This window comes from Mustelus asterias, chromosome 29 (genome assembly GCF_964213995.1).
Source record: "Mustelus asterias chromosome 29, sMusAst1.hap1.1, whole genome shotgun sequence".
Lineage (NCBI taxonomy): Eukaryota > Metazoa > Chordata > Chondrichthyes > Carcharhiniformes > Triakidae > Mustelus > Mustelus asterias.
The window spans coordinates 19370626-19394876 of NC_135829.1; the positions used below are offsets into that span (position 1 = coordinate 19370626).

Consider the following 24251-nt stretch of genomic DNA (forward strand, 5'->3'; position numbering starts at 1 on the left):
TAGGTGCATTGGTTATGCCAATTCTCCCTCAGTGTATCCAAATACATGGGCGGCACGGTATCCAAATGTATCCCTCAGTGTATCCAAATGATGGGCGGCACGGTAGCACAGTGGTTAGCACTGCTGCTTCACAGCTCCAGGGACCTGGGTTCGATTCCCGGCTCAGGTCACTGTCTGTGTGGAGTTTGCACATTCTCCTTGTGTCTGCGTGTGTTTCCTCCGGTTTCCTCCCACAGTCCAAAGATGTGCAGGTTAGGTTGATTGGCTATGCTAAAAAATTGCCCTTAGTGTCCTGGGATGCATAGGTTAGAGGGATTAGTGGGTAAATATGTAGGGATATGGGGGTAGGGCCTGGGTGGGATTGTGGTCGGTGCAGACTCAATGGGCTGAATGGCCTCTTTCTGTGCTGTAGGATTTCTAAGATTCTAAGAAATAGGCACCAGAGTGTGGTGACTAGAGGATTTTCACTAACTTGTGTTAATGCAAGCCTACTTACTGTAAGGACAGCATGGTAGCAGTGGTTAGCTCTGCTGCCTCATTGCCAGGGACCTGGGCTCAATTCCCAACTTGGGTCACTGTGTGTAGAGTCTGCACATTCTCCATGTCTGTGTGCATTTCCTCCAGGTGCTCTAGTTTCCTCCCAGTCTGAAAGGCATGCTGGTTAGGTGCATTGACCCAAACAGGCACCAGACTGTGGCAACTATGGGAATTTCACAGTAACTCCATTGCAGTGTTAATGTAAGCCTTACTTGTGACTACCAAATAAACTTTTACTTGTGACACTAATAAATAAACTTTAAATCCCACTCACATTCAAGCTAAAACATCACAGGTAGACATCAATATTTTCTGAAACTAAACAAGTCAAGATAGTATTAAATTTAAATAAACAATTTGAGTTGGTGTTAATTTATAGTTATAATTGAATGAACAAATGTCACTTCTGAAACACATTTCACCCAACAAGAATTTCACTCTGTAGAAGTGAGAGCTTTGACAATAAAACCTACCAGAGTTAGAGATTTTAATGCAACTGTACAAGTCAGCCCACAAACACCACAAGTAGCCTGACCCAGCCATCCATTACATAGAATCTCTATAGTGCAGGGGGCCATTTGGCCCATCAAGTTTGCACCAACTCACTGACAGAGTATCTTACCAAGGTTCCCAACCCACACACATTTACCACAGCTAATCCATCTAACCTTTGAGGCAATAAGGAGCAATTTAGTATGGCCAATCCACCTGACTTGCACACCTTTGGATTTGCAGCAGAGATTGGGTTTGAATCCTCTTGGGGAATTAATTTAGAGCATAAGGGTGCAAGGTAGAGGAGTAAAAGGAGAGATAGCCACCAACCAGTCACTGAATGCAAACCTGCACTCACTGTGGGGGAAATGGTGAGCTGCTTTCCCCCTGTACTAGAGCCAGTGCCAGTGCCAGTCGTGGCACTTCCGCTATTAAGGACAGCGGCCTGTCCATCACGATGACGGACGTGGCGGCGGACCAATAGGAAGCGGCGCCATCCCCCTCCGGCCATCCGACCAATCAGCGCGGCCGGAGGGGGCGGGACCACAGTGCCTGCCGTTTTGTTTTGCGGCGCCCGGCGCGCGCGCGGGGGAGGGAGGAGGGGGGGAGGGCGGGGCGACTGGGAGGCGGCCAGCGCTCTGATTGACAGCTTCCCGCCTCCAATCAGCCACCCCCTACGCCACCTGATTGACAGGCGCGTCCCTCCAATCGGGCGCCCTGTGGTGGGTAGGGGGCGGCGCTCCAGGCCTGGGAGGCGGGACATCCTCTCCCCTCGAGGGGGAGGGGCAGCCGGTTGTCAGGTTACAGACGACAGCGGGCTGATTGACGGCGGCCGGCGGCCAATGAGCGGGGCGGCGGGGGGTGGTGGCGGGAGCCAATGGCGGGTGGGGGAGGGCGGGACATCCGGCGGCAGCGGCGACGCTGTTGATTGACAGGCGGCGAGCGGACGAACAGACGGCCTCCGCTCCGGGAGCTGTTTGTGGTTTTCCCCCCCCCCCTCCTCCGCCTCTGATTAGAGATTAATTTACCCGCCAGCCGGAGGGATTTCTCCCGGCGGCGGTGCCCGCTGTTTGCCCGGGACGGCCCAGAGAGAGCGGTGTGGTGGCGGCGGAGGGAAGAAAGTCTGCATCTTGTGCCGGGGGAGCGGTGAGTGAAGGGGGTGTGTGTGTGTGAGGGAGGGAGAGAGAGCGGCGCTGAGGTGTTTGGCGGCGGTCGCGGGAAGGGGGGCGGCGGCAGAGGGGCTGCGATGCTCGGTGTGTGTGTGTGAGAGAGAGCTGAGGGGAGGGGGAGCCGCGGCCTGCACAACAATCGGCGCCTCGGCCTCGCGTTCGGAGAGCGAGCGAGGGTGGCGGGGAGGGGAGGGGGAAGAGAGCGAGAGAGAGAAGGGTTTGGGGGTGGGCGCCCGATCGGCGGGATTGAAGCGGCCGATCGGCACGGGGGGGGGGGGGGGTGGGGAGGGAGGGGGAGGCAATCGGGCCCCCATCCCCCCTCCTCCTCCCCCCACCCCCCCGGACCGCCCCCCCGTAGGCTCCTCCCCCCGGCGGCTCCTCCCCCCGGCCGCCCATCTCCCCTCCCCCTACACACCACCGTCCCGCCCCTTCCACAAGCACCGCCCCCACTAGCCCCTCCCCCCACTAGCCCCTCCCCCACTAGCCCCTCCCCCCCCCCTTGGTGGGGGGGGGGTTGGATTTTGTGAGGCAGATCCAGCAATGGGGAGAGGGTGAGTTGGTGTCTGGAGTGGAGGGAGGGGGTGATGGGTGTTTGTAGGTGTGTGTGTGGGGGTTGATGGGTTTAGTGTATGTGGGGGGTATGTGTATGGGGGTGGGGGGCAAAGTGGGATGGGAGTGAGATGGGGATTTGTTTTGGGGGGGGAGTATGGGGTGGGGAGATCGGGCTCCCCCTCTTTCCCCCCTTCTCTCTCTCCCCCTTCTCTCTTCCCCCTTCTCTCTCTCTCCCTCTCTCTCTCTCCCTTCTCTCTTCCCCCTTCTCTCTCTCCCCTCTCTCTCTCTCCCCTCTCTCTTCCCCCTTCTCTCTTCCCCCTTCTCTCTTTCCCCCCTTCTCTCTTTCCCCCCTTCTCTCTTTCCCCCCTTCTCTCTCTCTCCCCTCTCTCTCTCCCCCCTTCTCTCTATCTCCCCTCTCTCTCTCCCCCCTTCTCTCTATCTCCCCCTCTCTTTATTGAGGCCATCCGAGGAGCGAAAAGGGGCCGAGGGCCAAGCCGGGGGTTGGCGCTGAGGGCAGCCGGGGGAGGAGTCTGCAGGAGAGGGGTTTGTGGATGGAACCGGGGGGCGGGGTGGGGAAGTTGCTGCGCTTCCCGGGCTGGTTTGGATTGTGTTGTACTGAGGGAGGGGGGTGATCTGAGCCGGGGAGGGGGTGGAGATTAGGGACACTTTGGGGACATGGCGTGTGTGTTTTTTTGGGGGGGAGGGAGTATCTGGCTAAACATCAATCGCCCGATAATCGGAAGTGAAACTGTGGGGGGGAGGAGATCCTCGCCTTGTTTAAACAAAAACTTTGAATGTCAGACTGGTGCAGTATACCTGTAGAGTTGTTTATTCGGCCATCCTCGCAGTGTGCGACTGACCCGTCAAAAATAAACTTGAGCTGCAAAAAAATCTTTAAACGTCAAATGAAGGTAGGGGACCGAGTATGTTAGCACTAGAGTTAGTGGCTGTGCCCCGAACGGAAGGTTCACATTCTGAACTTGCCACTTTGTCCTTTTTAGTGCTCACACGTCTGGTTAAAATGTCCTTTTTTTAAAAAAAACTATCGGACCCCATTTGATCACGAAACATTTATTTAGAGAAGAAAGACTGGTGTCCGTGCTAGCATTTATCCCTCTGCCAGGACCACTAAAATAGGTCCTATGGTCACTTAAGTCATGTTTGTTGACTGGAACTGGCTGTGCCTACGTTAGCTGTCAGTTTCCTGGATGGTAGCACAAGTCACTGGCTACACATTAGGCGCTGTATAAATGCAAGTTTGTCCCTAACTGCATTATTACAGGATGTGTAAGAAAAAAAGGTTCTGTGGTCTTTTCAAAAATTCCACAGTAATAAATTTACAAGAAAGCACTCTAGTCAAACAGAAGACGCCTGCAGGTAAGAATCAGTGACGATTGAATTATGTGAACGTGAGGATATAGTGGGGTGCTTTTGTGACTGTTTTTCACACGAAGGCATGTGGGGTGTCCTGTTACTGCAGTGTGAAAGGGAACTGCAGGGTGGGTAGTCCAAGACTTAAGTTCAAGGTGGAATTAATTGGGAATGGGTTTGGGACTGGAGGCTTCTTGTGAAACAGTTTGGGGGTGCTGAACATTGCTTTGAGGGAGAAATCAGTTGACACGTATTGACAAGCAGTCCCAATATATTCGGGGGACCTGGGGATGAGAGGTTATTCTTTACATTTATTGACCCTCCTAGATTAAAGTGTGTGCTTGTTGACTTTACAAGCAGTACAGCACAGAAAGAGGCCATTCAGCCCATCGTGTTTGCGCCAGCCAAGATGACTTGTTGGGTTTTTCATGTAAACCACAGAGGCTTGATGGGGTAATTCGATGTTGTGCCCCCACTAAGTATGTTTAATAGGAGGAGTTTGTAATGGGAGCTACAGACTCTCAAAACAGTGGCTACATTGGTAAGGAATGTGCTGCATTTGTAGGCTGCACAGTAAGGAGTGGAGGAATTAACAAACAGAACAAAAGAAGGCTGGGGATATATACACAGGGCTGTCAGGAAAGGATGGGGACTAGGATGGTGTAATATAAAGCTTGAGAGAAAAGGGAGGTGGGGTACATAGATAAAGGTGTGGTAAAAGGGATGAAACAACAGTTAATATAACATCTTTACTTGATTTTAAAAGTCCCCAAGCATTTGACAGGCGTGTTATGGAGTAAATTGACACCAGGCCACACAAGGAGATATTAGGGCAGGTCATCATCAACTTAGCCAAAGAGATCCATTTTACGGAGTGTGTTAAAGGAAATAGAGCAAAGTAGAAGTTTAAAGAGGGAATTGCAGAGCTTGGGCCCAGGCTGCTGAAGGCATGACTGCCGATGGAGGAACAATTGGAATGTTAAGACACCAAAAATAGGGAATTTGGAGGATTCTGGGGCTGGATGAGATGACAGCACCGGAGAGTGTAAATTGAGTTGTAATTGTTTATTTGGAGATCAACGCAATATATTCAGTCCAAAGATAATTCTTCAATGTTTCCTTGACAGTCTGATTTTGAAATGAGGTATACTTGTCTTAACTGCGTGAAAGGCTGATTTTTTTTGTGATTGTATTGTTTTCATAGAAAAGTTTCTCATAAGGGAAAAATAGTTTCTCTGATGTATGGTTTAGTAAATCGAGGCTTCTGCCAACGGTGGCTAAACTTAAAAAAAAACTTTCTCAAAGATATTCTTGTCCAGTTTGACTCAATGAATTGTACAGTAAGACTCTAAGTCAAATGTGTGCACTGGATTGGTGGTAATTTGAGAAGGTCATGGTTTGCGAGTCTCTGTGTTTTGGTGACTACAAATAATTTCTTCCCGTGCTTTTTGAATAAGTAGTGAGAAAAATCAGTTCTGCCCTCTTTGCAAGTTCAGTGATCATTTGATGCACAGAACATTGTTGTCTCCTATCACTGTTCAGCCCCTATATGTGACCTGGTGGAAGAGAGAGTTGAAAAGTAAATCTCTGAAGGATGTGTTGGAGAGGTTTGTAGTCCTCCCAGGGACTTGTACCTGGGAGTATGTGAGAACTCCCTGGTGTTTTTTATAAATTTCTCATCTTTTGCGACCTGCATGTTTAATTTTCTCATCAATTCCCGGGTCCCTACCTGCATTGACAAGTGTGCTTTTCTCTCTAATTTAAAGTGGGAATCGTTTTGTTTATTCAGTTTCTGGCAATGGTTGAAAAATGTCCCTTTTTTTTCTTTGTAATTGGATGAATTTGTATGCTAAAGGAGTAGAACAATTTGGTGTACCTGGACCAGGTATATTACCAGCTCTGCAGATTAAATCTGTGTGTTTTGCTCTAACAATATCTTTTATAAGGACACTTACTGTAACAGTAGGCCACTCCCTGATCTCTAGATTAACAGTTTAATACTGTTATTTACTATTTTTGTTTTCACAAGTACTCCCCAGAGAGCCTGAATATATAATATTCTTTCTGTCTGTAAAGGGAGAATATTCTTGTTTCATTCACGCAGGTCTTAGAAGTGAGAGGATGGATTTGATTTGATTTATTATTGTCACATGTATTAGTATACTGGAGAAAAGTATTGTTTCTTACGTGCTATACAGCCAAAGCATACCGTTCATAGAGAAGGAAAGGAGAGAGAGCAGAATGTAGTGTTACAGTCATAGCTAGGGTGTAGAGAAAGATCAACCTAATGGGAGGTAGGTCCATTCAAAAGTCTGGTAGTCTTAAAAGGATGGTGGTCTTCACATGGCTATACTACCTGTATCTCATTGTGATCCTGTGTTGTTTTGATTTAATTACCACTTTGCGGGAACCTGCTTGGAGAAGTTACTAAGTACGGTGCAAAGGAACACAAAGTAACAAATTTTCAAGTTTCCTCAACTAATGACTGCATCTGCTGAAACCAGTTCAGCTCTCAAACGGTGAAACTCTCTAGCTGTTCTTTACAGGCATTGTTGTGAGGTTAGTAATGTGGAAACTTGTGATGACTGAAATTTCTTGAGTCCAGATCCATTTAAGGTTTCTGTTGTGACAGCTGACAAAATGAGTTGTGCAACAGGCAGTGGGTGGGGCCTGTTATGTAGATTTATAAAGTTGAGTTTACACTGTGTGTGCCAACGAGTGTTAGATTGACGTGTAGGGCTGTTAGAAGCCAGGTTTCCTTCGCGCTGCAGCTTTGCCGGACTGTTTGAACTTTAGATTGGAGCTTTGCACGCTGAATGCCAGTTTGATTTGGAGGGAAGCAGGCAAAGCAATCTGGGGGTTGTAGTTTTTCAGCCTCCGTGTGAACTGTAATGTTAGTGATGTGGCAGCCACACAGCTGTAAGACTGGTGTGGATATGGCAGTACTGTTCTAACGAAGTGTACTAACGCCAGGAGAAAACACCTTGCATGTATTCTCAGACACTCTGCTTTTCATTGTCCTGTTTCCCAAATGCATAAACGGTTAAAGTATGTGTGCATACACTGAGCGTGGACCGCTTGTCTGACATTAAGTGTCTCATTTTTAAAACTCTTTTTTTAGGAAGTACAATTAGTCACATGTGGCTAAATCTTTGGGAGCAGCGTGTGTTTTTTTGTTCACAATTTTGAAGTGCATTCTCCTGTCTGCAGTAGGGAATGCAGTTTGGAGGTCGTGTGTGAATTTTACCGATATCTCATCATGGCATTGTTTCAGTTGATGCCCATTTCTCACTGCTCGTGATTGACCACAAATCCACAATCGTATCAATTGTGTGTTTACCCTATTTACGGCAGAATGGCACAGCGGGTTAGCACTGCTGCCTCACAGCACCAGGGACCCAGATTCGATTCCCGGCTCGGGTCGCCATCTGTGTGGAGTTTGCACGTTCTCCCCGCGTCTGTGTGGGTTTCCTCCGGGTGCTCCGGTTTCCTCCCACAGTCCAAAGATGTGCAGGTTAGGTTGACTGGCCGTGCTAAATTCTCCCTCAGTGTACCCGAAGAGGTGCTGGAGTGTGGCGACTAGGGGATTTTCACAGTAACTTCATTGCAGTGTTAATGTAATCCTACTTGTGACTAATAAATAAACTTTAACTTGACCACAGCAATGGCCTGGATACTTTGCTAATTTGTTGAAGTTCAATTAGTTTGACCATGTGTATGGTTCTGATTATACTTTTGTAGTTCCCCCTTCCATTAATCCAATTGAACAAAAAACTCTTGTGCTCAATATCCTCTTATCTTTGTCTCACCACCCCAGAGCCTTGCTGCTATACTTGTCTAGAAGGTTCAACAAGAAGTTATCACTTCACAGGGGCAACGTAAAAAGATATTGGGTCAAAGAGGTAGGTTTTAAGGAGTGTCTTAAAGGGGAAAGGTGAGGTAGAGAGTCAGAGAGTGTAAGGAGTGCATTCCTGAGCTTAGGTCCTCAGGTGAGGCTTTATGAATCCCAGGTGGTTGCATTTTCTTTGCAATATGCAGTGAAACAGCTTTAGTTGAAATCTGCTGTGGATTAGCTGGATTTCTGTTGATTTGGGAGATATAAGTTATTTGGCCAATGTTGAAATACTTGCTTCAAAAACTGCAGTTGAGGGGTCTAGAAATTAATGAACTATTGAAGAGATTTTCTTCCACCACCTTGGGCTTCATTGAAATTATACCCAGAAATCTGCATAGATCTGGTGAATCATTGTGCCATTCTGTCCAAAGAAAGCAGGGGTTTACATCCTTGAGAGAGTACATTGTAGAGTATCAGTCTCTTCTGGTTAATGTTTCTGAGCACTGCATTCATCTACTTCTTTAGGTGTTATGCTGCTGTTGGCTTACAGTTCAGCTTTGATTAGCTAACTAGTGAACTAGTAAATTACTTGAAGGCACTAGAGCCAAAATTTAATGTTAAACAGCCATTTGGGATGATAGAATTGCAGATAGCATTCCAGCAGCACCCGCTTCTGATAATACTAACTCCCTAAACTATCCAAAACTTTGGTAATAATCTCTGTTAGTCTAAATTGAAATATTATCACTTTTGCTTTCCGAATATTGTTACTTAGCTCAATGTCAGAGATGGGGTGGCACAGCGGTTAGCACTGCTACCTCACAGCACCCAGGAACCCAGGTTCGATTCTCGGCTTGGGTCACTGTCTGTGTGAAGTCTGTATATTCTCCCCGTATCTGCATGGGTTTCTTCCGGGTGCTCTGGTTTCCTCCCACGTTCCGAAAGACGTGCCGGTTAGGTGGATTGGCCGTGCGAAATTCTCCCTCGGTGTACCCGAACAGGTGCCAGAGTGTGTGGCAACTATGGGATTTTCACAGCTAACTTCATTGCAGGGTTAATGTAAGCCTACTTGTGACATTAATAAATAGACTTTAGAAAAGTTGTAGTACCAGATATAATTGTATCCTTTTAATAATTAGTGAAGCATTTGTTGCACTTCTTCTAACAGAATAAGAAGTTTAATAGAAGTGTCAGTGCTGGGAGTGTAGTAGATGAATAAAGTAGACTTGGGAAGCTAACCAATCCTCCTCACAGAATTCAAAGATCAGGCTTGAAGTTCTAGTGATATCTTTATGTAAAAATAAATGCCTCACAGGCATGATGAAGTTAGAACAATCGATTCATCTGATTAATCTCTCTTTGTAGGAATTGTGTAATGTTACCAATTAATCTGTGATTTTGGGACTGCCCTTTTGTTATTTAAGAGAAGAGAAAGCTGTAAATCTGAATAATTAGAGATTGGAGGTGAGGAAGGGAAATTTATTAGCTACCAGATTGGGTGTGCAAAATTCAATTACCCAGATAAGTGTTTCTAGATATGGTGCATGTTTGGAGAAACCTCTTTCATAACTCCACGATTTTGTTCATATTAAAACCCTTTCCTGCAATCTCACTTCAACTATCAAATTCCCTATAGTGAAATTCTTCTCATTATATTTGGTTATAAAATTAGTGTCGTTTGAAGGGTGCCATTTTATGAATACATTTGCATTCTTACTTTGATTTGTAACCATGCTGCTTGCATTCTATATCATGCTAAGTTCAACTTAACTCTCACCCCAACCCATACCAGTTCCTTGCCTCTGTACACTTCTTTCAGAATCCCCCTTCACAGGTCCTTAGATAGCTTGCACTGTCTACTTACCATAATATGGTCAACTCCACATTTCCCCCTTCCAGTTACTTTGCAATCCTTGGCAGAACTTTCAAGCCTGCACACTTGAACCCAATTGCCCTCTTCCCCACCTTCAGAAGCCTACCAATCATTGCTTTGGGCAATTTATTTTTCTAATTTTAAGCTTGGCATCTGTTTTTCCCCACGCCTCTTTTTTTTAAAAAGGACCTTGAATAGTTTCACCACATGAAAAACACTATAAATGTGGCGATTGTGGTATGGTTATAGAGTCCTGGAGGTTTACAGCATGGAAACAGGCCCTTCGGCCCAACTTGTCCATGTTAAAAATATTTTTGTAGGGATTCAGTACTCTAAGAAAAAGGTCTTAAACTGTAGCCCTTGAGTCAGAAGGTTGAAACTCCACTCCCAAGGCTTGAGCACACAATCTTGGCTGCCACTCTAATCTCAGAGAGTGCTCAATTGTCAGAGGTACAGTCTGTCAGTTGGGGCACTCAGCTGAGGCCTCATCTATTTGTTCCAGTGACTGCTACTCAAAAAAAAAAGTTGAGTTTTCTCCCAGTAGCCTTCCTCCCCAAGTCACACAAAAAAAACCCCCATTAAATTGGTCATTCAGCTTAATTGCTATTTGTGGGACCTTGTTGTCAGCATTCATCCACAAATAACTAACTGCACCATAGAAATAATTAGAATGCCTAAGGATATAATAAGGTGCAGTGTCTTGCCCTTTTTCTCTAATATAATAGCTGAATGTAATTTTGTATGTAGTTAATTTGCAGTGTTTGAGATTAGGGTATTTCAAGATTAACACGGAGAAAATAAAGCAGCCCTTGGCAGTAAAATTTTACCATGAATCTCCTATACTTCTTTCTTAAGTTATACCATGTGCCAACTCTTCTTTATTTGAGATGACCTTTAAGATCACTGCCCTGAACAATCACTGCATGGTGTACCTTGCAATTGCTTGGCAAGAAAGACAACCGGGCCTGGGGAATATTTGGTTTCCTGTTAGTTGGGGCTTGCACTATCCTTTTAATCGTTGTTTTCAACTTGGTTCCTTCATGTAGTTTGAATTTTACTTAGAGGCTGGATTAGGAGAGTAAGGTGGCTTCACTGAAGTTACTGAACCAAGTTTGCCATCTGTTTTGGCGAACAGGTGTTGAAATAGGCAATGCAATTCTGCTTTGTTTATTGCTGCTTCTAAGAGATTTGGAGCTTGAATAAACTGACTTTCTTCTAGTCTCATCTGATTGAATGTAAAAGCAGTAAGTGATATTTCTCCCACTCTGGTGGCACAGTGGTTAGCACTGCTGCCTCACAGCGCCAGGGACCCTGGTTCAATTCCCGGCTTGGGACACTGTCTGTGTGGAGTTTGTACGTTCTCCCCCATGTCTGCGTGGGTTTCCTCCGGGTGCTCCGGCTTCCTTCCACAGTCTGAAAGTCTGGTCGTGCTAAATTCTCCCTCAGTGTACCCCAACAGGCGCCGGAGTGTGGCGACTAGGGGATTTTCACAGTAACTTCATTGTAGTGTTAATTTATTAGTGACTAATAAATAAACGTTACTTTAGCAATGTGGGAACTTGTGCTGTAAATGACTGAAGGTTTCTGTTGGGACAGCTGACAAAAAGAGTTGTGCAACAGACACTGGGTGGAGTTTCTTATAAAGTTTAACGTGCACCAAGAATACCTCCCAACAATACATTTTCTAGCCCGTAAAGAACAGCTAGTGAGATGTTCCTTATCAGAACTGAACTGGCTTCAGCACTTGCAGTCGTTAACTGTGATAGCTTCAACTTGTCTTTTGTACAGTACTTAGTAACTTCTCCAAGTAAGTTCCCGCAAAAAAGGTAATTAAATCAAAATAACGATCCCAACGGAGAATTAATTTTCTTGACCAGCTCAGATCTGGGGATTGAGTTATGGTAACATGCTCTAAAGCACCTTCTCCAGAAGAGCCTTTCAGGGAGTGAGTGTTAAACCTGGTGCCACTTAGTAATGGATACCAGAATGCACAACAGGTTCGCTTACAAGAGATTTGTTCATTTGATATGAACAATCTACATGCGCAGAGCAAACTTACTGTCACCAGATGTGTTGTTGAAAAGATGTATATAAATAGTATTTAATTTTGCTCCCAGTTAGAGCTGTGTAACTTAAGGGCATTGTGAGCGGTGCCAAGAGTCTGAGATCACGTACCAACCAACTCAAGAACAGCTTCTTCCCTGCTGCCATCATTCATTTGAATAGACCTACTAAGCTGATCTTTCTCTACACCCTAGCTATGACTGTAACACTACATTCTGCACCCTCTCCTTTCCTTCTCCTTTATGTTCTCTATGAATGGCTTTGTCTGTAAAGCGCGCGAGAAACAAAACTTTTCACTGTATCCAAATACATGTGACAATAATAAATCAAATCTTATTCAGCCCATCTGCACCTACTATAGCTAACAAAAGTAGTTTCTAAAAAATATTTTAATTTATGACAATGCGATAAAATCTTGAATAAAGATGGGGTTTTATTTATTGTGTTACAGGGTGTACCTTCAAACAGCAGCTGATTAGGTTCATTTAAGTATTCAGACTGTTTGAAAATATTAATACATTGATGTGCTGCAAGGAACTGCTGATAAATATTCTCTTACATTCTAGTAGTAAGGATGCAGCAGAGCAGATGGTGGAAATGTATTTGTACTGTTCAGATATTGTGGAGTGGAAGCAAACCTTTAAAAAGTGACCAGTTTGCAACGCCCAGGCAGCGCAGCACTATTGAGCACCAGCTTAATATGAAGGGGTGTGAGTTGCATTTTCTTCGTCTTTACATTTTTAAAATGTTTGTATTTTTTTCATGGGATGTGATGTGGGCATCACTGGCAAGGCCTGCCTTTGTTGCCCATTCAAAATTGCCTTTGAGCTGAGTAGTTTGCTGCACCATTTCAGGCGGGTAGTTAAGAGGCAGCCACCTTCATGTGGATCTGGAGTCACATGTAGACCAGACCAGGTAAGGAAGGTGGGGGGGGGGGGGGGGGGGGGGAGAAAGAGGAGAGAGAGAGAGACAAGCTAGGGTAAATTTATGGGGATAGGGCATTGTTGGGATTTGGTTGGTGCAGATTCAATGGGCTGAATGACTGTAGGATTCTATGATCTATGATTACTGAGACCGGTTTTCAATTCCAGATTTGATTAACTGAATTTAAATTCCACCAGATGCTGTGGTGGGAATTTTAATCTGTTTCCCTTGAGCATTAGCCTGGGCCACTCGATTGCTAGTCCAGTGACATTACCACTAGACCAACATTTCCTCTCAAGGAGTCTCCCCATCAACACGCAGCATGCGTTAACTGGAGACCATGTATATCTCGGAGGGAGGGAGCAATAATCAAAATGTGATTTGCAACTCTGAGAGCAGCCATGGGCAACGTTGAAGATGTTTGACAGTTTGCTGCCCTTCTCCATGTGCCAAAACCCAAGCAGGAAGAAGTTTTAAGAATTAAGATGTACATATCTTTATTAAAAATGGGAGGGTGTGCTGGAGGTCTGTAGAGTGTAATTTATTACTTAGAATGTTACTTAGAATCCTAACGATGCAGAAGGAGGCTATTCGGCCCATCAAGTCTGCTCTGACTCTCCAATAGAGCATCGTACCCAGGCCCTATCCCTGTAACCCCATGTATTTGCCCTGCTAATCCCCCTAACCTATACATCCTGGGACACTAAACGGCACTTTAGCACGGCCCATCCACATAACCTGCACATCTTTCGGACTGTGGGAGGAAACCGGAGCACCCGGAGGAAACCCACGCTGACACGGGAAGAATGTGCAAATTCCACACAGACAGTGACCCAAGCCAGGAATCGAACCCAGGTCCCGGACGCTGTGAGGCAGCAGTGCTAACCACTGTGCTCCCTTTAAATTGCCTTATCAGTCTTCAACAACTTAAAGGGTTATGATTTTAACTGTTATTGCTGATTGCAATTAGATTGAAAGTTCATTTTAAGTTGAGTACTGATGATCCCATCAGCAGGACGATCTCTTGTGGATTTATTGGCTGTGGACGCAGCGTCCACATCAGTACGTACAGTAGAGTGCTTTATGTTTGTTCATTTGCTTCACTCATAGTCACTCATCTCACTGATGCTATTGGCACTTGTCAAATGATCCAGGAAGCAACAGGGAAAATATGTCAATAGAGTGATTTCTAGTTCTCCTGTTACTGACCCTTAAGAGATATGTGTGGAGCGACATACTGGGGCGGCAGAGTGGTTAGCACTGCTGCCTCACAGCGCCAGGGACCTGGGTTCGATTCCTGGCCTGGGTGACTGTCTGTGTGGAGTCTGCACGTTCTCCCCGTGCCTGCATGGGTTTCCTCCGGGTGCTCCGGTTTCCTCCCACAGTGCGAAGGACGTGCTGGTTAGGGTGCATTGGCCATGCTAAATTGCCCCTTAGTGTACCCGAACAGGCGCTGAGTGTGGCAACTAAGGGATTTTCACAGTAACTTCATTACAGTGTGAATGTAAGCCGACTTGTGACTAATAAATGAACTTTAACTTTACTTCGTCTTTACAGCTGCATGTTTTGCGGTGATATTACAGATGGTGCAACCCTCTGATGGTATCACAATGCTGTCAAAGTCATTGAGTAACTGTTGAATTGTTTTTATGTAGCAGACAATGAAAATATCCGATACCTGAAAGTGTTGTCATATGCTAGGATGTTCTGCCGATTCAGAACTGAGCTCACATCAGAACCTGTAACTGTTGCAGTTTGTTACAATGATCAATATTTTTGAAAAGAATATGGAAAAGCTGTGCTGGATCTGTCTTATTGACCATTGAATCATTTTTGATTGTAGCACAGCCCTTAATCACTTGAATGTTGCATAAACTGTGTTTATATTTAGTTGCAGTTCTTTAGTGTAACAAACTTTGAAATACTTAAATAATAAAATAGATCTTCTTCCTATGAATTTCCCCAGCAATAGGATTACTAATTTCTTCCCTGTTTATTTTGGAGATACTTTTTAAAGTTTATAAACTAGAGGTTCACAAAAGTTAATAATCTAATTCCTTTGACTCGACAGCATGCTTTTTGCTTTGACTTGACAGACCTTGCTTATAAATTGAGACTTTTTGTAATGACATAGAATCCCTACAGAGCAGAAGGAGGCCATTCGGCCCATTGAGTCTGCACCGACCACAATCCCACCCAGGCGCTATCCCCATAACCCCACATACTTGCTCTTCTAATCCCCCTGACTCGAGGGTCAATTTAACCTAACCCGCACATCTTTGGATTGTGGGAGGAAACCCACACAGACACGGGGAGAACGTGCAGAGCCCACACAGACAGTGACCCGAGGCCGGAATTGAACCTTGGTCCCTGGTGCTGTGAGGCAGCAGTGCTAACCACCATGCCACCCAAACTCACTTGGTCTTTCCTGTGTCTTCTCATGCCACGCACCCTTGACTGAAAGAACAGCGCAGCATGCTGCTCAGCCTCAGATAGCGGCACTTGAATTTTACCATTGCGTTGATTTGAACTCTGTAGTCCTCTCCCTACAATGACCAGGGTAAAATCAGGATGGCGGTTTGTAGGTGACTGCATGAAAATTCTCAGCCTTTGCACAAATTCTGGTCTCCATATTACAAAAAGGTATGAAGACACTGGAGATGGTGCCAGATGGGTTTGCAATGTGATACCAAAACTGAAAGGTTATAAGACATCAGAAATACTGAGGGGCTCTTTTGTCTAGTATCCTTGTTTGTTTAAGTTTTAAGTTTATTTATTCGTGTCAATGAAGATTCTGTGAAAATCCCCAAGTTGCCACACTCTGGCGCCTGTTTGGGTTACACTGAGGGAGAATTTAGCATGGCCAGTGCACTTAACCAGCATGTCTTTCGGACTGTGGGAGGAAACAGGAGCACCCGGAGGAAAACCCCGCAGACACAGGGAGAACAAGCAGCCTCCGCACAGACAGTGACCCAAGCCGGGAATTGAACCCGGTTCCCCGGTGCTGTGGGGCAGCCGTGCTAACCACCGTGCCACCTTTACAAATCCTTTCATGGCTTTGTCTCTCCCAATCTCTGTAATCTCCTCCAGCCCCATAACCTTTGTGATATCTGCACTCCTTCTAATTCTGGCCTCTTGAGCATCCAAGATGCAGTCCAAAAATGTGTGGGTTAGGTTGATTGGCCATGCTAAAGTTGCCCCTTAGTGTCCTGAGATGTGTGGGTTAGAGGGATTAGCGGGTAAATATGTGGGGGGTGGGGCCTGGGTGGGATTGTGACCGGTGCAGAATCGATGGGCCGAATGGCCTCCTTCTGCACTGTAGGGTTTCTATGATCCCTGTTTTTAGTTATTTCACTACAGGTGGCCGTGCCCCCTTCTGCCATAGTCCCAAGCTTTGGAACTCCCTTCCTAAACCTCTCCACATTGGTAGAGGTGTTGCCATGGAGAATGCACCAGTTAATGGTGACTGACAGTTAACTGTCAAGCATTGTTTGAAAGTTTAAGCCAGGCAGCTTGGCTCTGATTGGTCATGGCATTGCCCTGAGGAATGAACCAGTGAATGGCTATCACTTATTTTGTTTAGGTGAAACAGGCACAATGTGCGTACATGGTAATGCCTCTCCAATCAGAGCCCACTTGCCAACCAGTCAGCACTCTCACCTCAGTGTAAAGTTATTTCTCCTGACATTGTGATTGTTCCGATGAGTACAAGACAAAAAACTTTAACAAAATCTTTTGTTTCAGCAATATTCAAGTTCTGTAGTGCCAAACCACTGTTAATATTTTGATTAGTTGGGTATGAACTGATCATTTTATTATGGTTTGTTTTCTTTATGTTGCTCTGCATCCATCAACATCAGGATCGTGTGAACGTGGCTAGGTGCAAAGTAAAACCTCAAAAGACCCTCGTCAGACCCCACTTGGAGTACTGTGCTCAGTTCTGGTCGCCTCATTACAGGAAGGATGAGGAAAAGATTGAAAGGGTGCAGAGGAGATTTACAAGGATGTTGCCTGGATTGAGTGGCATGCCTTATGAGGATAGGCTGAGGGAGCTCGGTCTTTTCTCCTTGGAGAGACGTAGGATGAGAGGAGACCTAATAGAGGTATATAAGATGTTGAGAGGCATAGATGGGGTGGACTCTCAGAGGCTTTTTCCCAGGGTGGAAATGTCTGCTACGAGAGGACACAGGTTTAAGGTGCTGGGGGGTAGGTACAGGGGAAATGTTAGGGGGAAGTTTTTCACACAGAGGGTGGTTGGGCGAGTGGAATCGGCTGCCGTCAGTGGTGGTGGAGGCAAACTCAATAGGGTCTTTTAAGAGACTCCTGGATGAGTACATGGGACTTAATAGGATGGAGGATTATAGGTAAGCCTAAAAGGTAGGGATATGTTCGGCACAACGTGTGGGGCCGAAGGGCCTGTTTTGTGCTGTAGTTTTTCTGTGTTCTATGTTTCTAAAAGCTGCGCTTCACCATAGAAGTGCTATAACAGCAACTTCTAGTTGTATTATGCCTTTAACATATACGTCCCAAGACACTTCACAGGTGCATAAGGAAACAAAAATTGGCAATGAGCTGGAGAGGTGACTGGAAGCTTGGTGGCACATTGACGCTGAAATAGCTCTTCAGTTGTCGCGTGTGTATTTTGGCCCTGCAGAGTTTTATAGATTACAAAAATGAGAAGGAAGGAGTCAATATGTTGGCCTTTATCGTGAGGGGGATAGAATATAAAAGCAGGGAGGTCTTGCTGCAACTGTACGAGGCACTGGTGAGGCCGCAACTGGAGTACTGTGTGCAGTTTTGGTCCCCTTATTTGCGAAAGGATATATTGGCCTTGGAGGGAGTGCAGAGAAGGTTCACCAGGTTGATACCGGAGATGAGGGGTGTAGCTTATGAGGAGAGATTGAACAGATTGGGTCTGTACTCGTTGGAGTTTAGAAGGATGAGGGGTGATCTTATAGAGACATATAAGATAATGCAGGGGCTGGATAGGGTAGAGGTGGAGAGATTCTTTCCACTTAGAAGGGAAACCAGAACTAGAGGGCACAGCCTCAAAATAAGGGGGGGCCGGTTCAGAACAGAGTTGAGGGGGAACTTCTTCTCTCAGAGGGTAGTGAATCTCTGGAATTCTCTGCCCATTGAAGTGGTGGAGGCTTCCTCGTTGAATATGTTTAAATCACGGGCAGATAGTTTTCTGATCGATAAGGGAATTAGGGGATATGGGGAGCAGGCGGGTAAGTGGAACTGATTCGCTTCAGATCAGCCATGATCTTGTTGAATGGCGGGGCAGGCTCGAAGGGCCAGATGGCCTACTCCTGCTCCTATTTCTTATGTTCTTATATAGTGTCAGTCCATACGAGTAGCCGTGTTACAAAACGGCATTCTTATTTTGTGTTTAACAGCTAGAAAGTGTAGCTTGTATGTTCAACATTTTTCAACAACTGTACCATATTCTCCCTTGCTAAGTGGGGTGGCACGGTGGGGGGACACGGGTGGCACAGTGGTTAGCACTGCTGCCTCACAGTGCCAGGGATCTGGGTTCAATTCCAGCCTCGGGTCACTGTCTGTGTGGAGTTTGCACATTCTTCCCGTGTCTGGGTGGGTTTCCTCCGGGTGCTCCGGTTTCCTCCCGCAGTCCAGAGATGTGCGGGTTAGGTGGATTGGTTGTGCTAAATTGACCCTAGTGTCAGGGGATTAGCAGAGTAAATATGTGGGGTTACGGGAATAGGACCTGGACGGGTTTGTGGCTGGTGCAGACTCAATGGGCTGAATGGTCTCTCTCTGCACTGTCAGGATTCTGATTCTTCTATGAAGTGGGCAATGTTAAAATAGTTAAATTACTGAATGATTTACTTCTGGTCCTCTTCAGCTGGCAAAATCAGCCTGTCTTTCATTCATATGAGGATGGTGGTGGCTCTTCTGTACTTCAATGAGATGCAGCAGGGTTTTCTGAGGGTTAAGCCTGAGCATGTTGTTCCCACACACATGTCCAGTGGTAACTGGGTAACAGTTAGGTGTTGAGACTGGAGTAGATGGCGAGGGAGAAGTTGGAGGCCAAAGATCAGCCAAATAGGCTATAAACATTTTTCCTTGCACCTGTCACTCAATGCATGAGAGATGTTGGAAGAGAAAATGGAAATATGAAAATGACATACAGTTATTGAGTGTAATCAGGAATTACTGAGAATTGGAACTGTTAAATGAAAAAGAGTTGGAATCGAAGAGGAGCCTGGGTTTCTCTGTTGCTCTGTTGAACAGCGTAGGATGTGAGTCAGAGGACACGCAAGAGTTCCATTTCAGAGATGATGATGATGAGGCCAAGAATATCAACAAGGATTGGCACTATGAAGAACAGATGCTGACTGGGAGTATTTATTGACAGTAAGAAGTCTCACAACACCAGGTTAAAGTCCAACAGGTTTATTTGGTAGCAAATACCATAAGCTTTCGGAGCAGAGCTCCTTCGTCAGATGGAGTGGATATCCACTCCATCTGACGAAAGAGCTCTGCTCCGAAAGCTTATGGTATTTGCTACCAAGTAAACCTGTTGGACTTTAACCTGGTGTTGTAAGACTTCTTACTGTGCTTACCCCAGTCCAACGCCGGCATCTCCACATCAGTATTTATTGATGCAGAGAAGCTGGGAGGGAGAATATAGACCAGGGTGGGCAGGTGTAACTCAGTCTCCATTTTTAAAGTCATACTTGTTGTCCTTCTGTTCATACGATATTTTGACTTTATAGTATTCATTGTTAAGTTGCAATTTGGCCCGAGAGAAGTAGGGTTGCTTGGAGGTTTCTACGATAAGTGCTGACACAAGAAATCATAGAAACCCTACAGTACGGAAAGAGGCCATTCGGCCCATCGAATCTGCACCGACCACAATCCCACCCAGGCCCTACCCCCATATCCCTACACATTTACCCACTAATCCCTCTAACCTACACATCTCAGGACACTAAGGGCAATTTTTTTTTTAGCATGGCCAATCAACCTAACCCGCACATCTTTGGACTGAATTTACAATGTAAAAGTTGTGAGGAGTATGTGAAATTGTAGGATTTTTCAATATATCAAATGAAACAACACCAAATGTCACTTTTGGATTTACAGGGGATAATCAAAGGTGGGAGAGGGGGTGGCACTTTGATTCAATATGTATATTTAGTGTTTACTTGTAGCATTCCTGTCCTTATCCTTGTTGAACTCATCTTAAGGTTAATCTGAAACTTCTAACCTTGTGTTCATTCTGGTGATAGGTTATGTCTTTGTATCAGTAATTTACATGGTGTAGAAAAACACGGTGAGACATGTCCTCAGTAATCTCAATGCTTCCACTCCAGTGAGCTGAGGTTGAACTAGACTTGTTGTTTTGAAGAGGAAGTTTTACCAGAGATAGTAACTGATGTGTACCGGTAGTTCACTTATGGTCTAATCTTCCTCATACAGTGGTTCGCAAGAACATTGTAATTACGTATCACGTTGAGTTACTTGATACTATTGTGTACTGGTAGAGCACCTTCTGCTGTGAGTGAGGCTGCTGCTGTCACCTGGTGAAGGTAAATCAGTAACAATGAGTTCTCGCTGTGAGCAGTGAACTCTAACCTTTGTGTTGTCTTATATAGCGCTGGGATCCTGAATACGTAGTGGGTATAAAACACAGCAGCAAAGACACGATTAGTATTGAGAGAACATGAACAATCTGTTTTTTAAAAAGTAATAGTAGTATGGTCTTAGCGGATTCTCGGATTGAGAATGTCTGTTCTCAGTTTTTGTGTGAATTAGAGGGGTTGTAGCATTTTAAACCTTTTGTTTAAAGTTTAAAAGTTTAAGTTTTAAAGGTTTTTTTTTAGCTTAAAGTTTATTTATTAGTGCCACAAGGCAGAAATACTCAACTTCTTCTATTTTATTTACGTATTAGTGTCACAAGTAGGCTTACATTAACACTGCAATGAAGTTACTGTAAAAGTCCTTTAGTCGCCACACTCCAGCGCCTGTTCGGGTACACTGAGGGAGAATTTAACATGGCCAATGCACTCTAACCAGCACGTCTTTCGGACTATGGGAGGAAACCGGAGCACCCGGAGGAAACCCCCGCAGATACGGGGAGAACGTGCAGACTCCGCACAGGCAGTGACCCAAGTCGGGAATCGAACCCGTGTCCCTGGCGCTGTGAGGCAGCAGTGCTAACTACTGCGCCACTATGCTGCCCCCTTTTGATGGAAATGCTCATATATTTTAGGCAATGGTTGGTCCAGAAATTACCATTGCTGATAAAATTATGACTGGCAGATTCTAAAAGGTGCTGCTTGATGTTTAAATTTAATTCCTGTTTTTCAGATATTTGTATTTATAAAAATTAGTCAACAGGAATGTTTTTTAAAAACATGTTCTCTCAATACTGACTGTGTATTTGCTGGTTTGTTACATACTCAATCACTGAGAGGTGGATGGTAATATCTGGAGTGGGGTTTTGTGGTCAGCTTCCCTGTAAAGGTGAAGTGGAGATGAGGTGGAGGGCTGTTGTAGGCTGCAAAGAGACACAGATAGAATGCAAAGCTGGGCTGAAAAATGGCAAATGGAGTTTAACCCTGATAAATGTGAGGTGATTCATTTTGGTAGGACTAATTTAAATGTGGATTACAGGGTCAAAGGTAGGGTTCTGAAGACTGTGGAGGAACAGAGAGATCTTGGGGTCCATATCCACAGATCTCTAAAGGTTGCCACTCAAGTGGATAGAGCTGTGAAGAAGGCCTATAGTGTGTTAGCTTTTATTAACGGGGTTGGAGTTTAAGAGCCATGGGGTTATGCTGCAACTGTACAGGGCCTTGGTGAGACCACATTTGGAATATTGTGTGCAGTTCTGGTCACCTCACTATAAGAAGGACGTGGAAGCGCTGGAAAGAGTGCAGAGGAGATTTACCAGGATGCTGCCTGGTTTGGAGGGTAGGTCTTATGAGGAAAGGTTGAGGGAGCTAGGGCTGTTCTCTCTGGAGCGGAGGAGGCTGAGGGGAGACTTAATGGAGGTTTATAAAATGATGAAGGGGATAGATAGAGTGAACGTTCAAAGACTATTTCCTCGGGTGGATGGAGCTATTACAAGGGGGCATAACTATAGGGTTTGTGGTGGGAGATACAGGAAGGATATCAGAGGTAGGTTCTTTACGCAGAGAGTGGTTGGGATGTGGAATAGACTGCCTGCAGTGATAGTGGAGTCAGACACTTTAGGAACATTTAAGCGGTTATTGGATAGGCACATGGAGCACACCAGGATGATAGGGAATGGGATAGCTTGATCTTGGTTTCAGATAAAGCTCGGCACAACATCGTGGACCGAAGGGCCTGTTCTGTGCTGTACTGTTCTATGTTCTAAAGATCTTCCACTGTGCAAAGATAGATAATTTTCCCCAGGGAACTGCAGGCACCAGCCTTTGCTCTTTCTGATAGAAACTTGCTGTTAGAACCCATTTATTTAAAACATTGTAATCCAGAAATTACTTGATTTTGATTTGATTCATTATTGTCACATGTATTGGTATACAGTGAAAAGTATTGTTTCTTGCGCGCTATACAGACAAAGCATACTGTTCATAGAGAAGGAGAGGGTGCAGAATGTAGTGTTACAGTCATAGCTGGGGTGTAGAGAAAGATCAACTTAATGCGAGGTAGGTCCATTCAAAAGTCTGATGGCAGCAGTGCCGACTGCTGACACTTGAGTTGGTTGGTACGTGTCCTCAGATTTTTGTATCTTTTTGTTGCTGTTATTAATCCTGAATACGTTTGTAGGCCACTTATTCCTCTATCTCCTGTTTTGGTGAAGGCATTAATCACATAAATAAGCAGATATCAAAATAATGGGCAGAGAGGTATTCCATGAAAGTATACAGCTTTCATCCTCTACTATTACAGCTTGACTAACGTTTTTAGATGTTTTCTAAATGTGTTGAAGTTCAAATGTAACAAATAACTAGTAAGGCTACGTATCTGAGCTGTGTAGAAGGGGTTTCTCTGTTTCAGTCTAGTATCCTGTGGTGGAACATGTTAATATGTGGTCAGCTGTGTCTGAGGTTTCCTGAAGTGCTGATAAATGGTAGTGATGTATAACAGGGAGAAGTGTGACCACACAAACAGACTCAGGAAGTACGTTATTGACCTGTATTCACATGAGCATGTTGTTGTGCTTGATGAAGGAAAGTGGTAATATACGCAAAGAGAACCCCAAAGTGGAACTTTGGTATTTTATACCACTTCAGAGAAAAAAAATAACTTGCTGATCTACTGAAAATGATTTTAAGTGTTTATCTAGACTTATCTATATTTAGTATGCCTAATAATTAGTATTCAGCTAGGAACACTAGCAATTTGTGTTGCCATTGAGATTTCAGGAAAGTGTGGGTTTGTAAAAAGTTTTTACTATTTCTATTTGAAGTATCTATGCAGCAATACAGTTATTGAGTTTTCTCAACCAAACAGAAGTTAGAAGGAACAGAAAACTGGCATTTATTTAGTGCCTTTCATAATCTTAGCACTTCCCAAAGGACTTTGCACCCAATGAAGTATGCAATCATAGAATCCTACAGTGCAGAAGGAGGCCATTCAGCCCATCGAGTCTGCACCGACCACAATCCCACCCAGGCCCTATCCCCGTAACCCCGTGTATTTACCCTAGCTAGTTCCCCCTGACACTAAAGGGCAATTTAGCATGGCCAATCCACCCAACCCGCACATCTTTGGACTGTGGGAGGAAACCGGAGCAGCCGGAGGAAACCCACGCAGACACGGGGAGAATGTGTAAACTCCGCACAGACAGTGTCCCAAGCCGGGAATCGAACCTGGGTCCCTGGCGCTGTGAGGCAGCAGTGCTAACCCACTGTGCCACCGTGCTGCCAATAACAGATGTTCAGAACATGTGTCATGGCAGAACTCCTGGCAGCCAAACAACTGATGAAGTAACAACTATTCATTTACATGAAGAAAAGATTATTTACGGCAAAACAACAGCACTATCATAACTGTCACAACCTGCTTGTCCAGGCCCCAACTGTGTGCACATCCGTTCCAAATCACTTGCGCTATTGGTTAGGAAGTCGCGTGGTTCCTGAGGTTTGTCAAAACCTTGGACAAAAAGGTCACGCGGTCTCTGAGGTTGGATTGACAAAGTACTTTTAAAAGTTTTGTAATGTAAGAAACGCAGCGGCCAATCTTCACACAGCAAGCTCCCAGAAATAACAGTTAATCTTTGTGTTTGACTAGTTGAGGTGTACGGAGATCTCCAACTTGATGTCTTGCTGCTTTCCGGTCTGTCATCTCAAAGCATGGTCTTCACCTGAGGCAACATTTCACTGTTATCTTAGCTGTCTCTCTGGGCAGAGAAAACTTGCCTAGAACATGCAGAGTAAATTCTTTGATGACAACAGATTTGGAACAGTTCCTGTTA

At 45.1% G+C, this 24251-nt stretch overlaps 1 protein-coding gene across 2 annotated transcripts in view; it reads left to right on the forward strand.

Annotated features, from left to right (window-relative positions):
• Positions 1–1934: 1934 nt before the first annotated feature.
• sin3aa (SIN3 transcription regulator family member Aa) overlaps positions 1935–24251 on the forward strand; it is a 140719-nt gene continuing 118402 nt past the window's right edge. The window contains exon 1 of one of the 2 annotated variants that reach the window (XM_078200169.1): positions 1935–2175. The gene's annotated coding sequence lies outside the window, so the exon portion shown is untranslated. Of the gene's footprint in view, positions 2176–2714; positions 2750–24251 lie in introns of those variants that run through there. The other variant, XM_078200170.1, reaches the window with a different exon arrangement.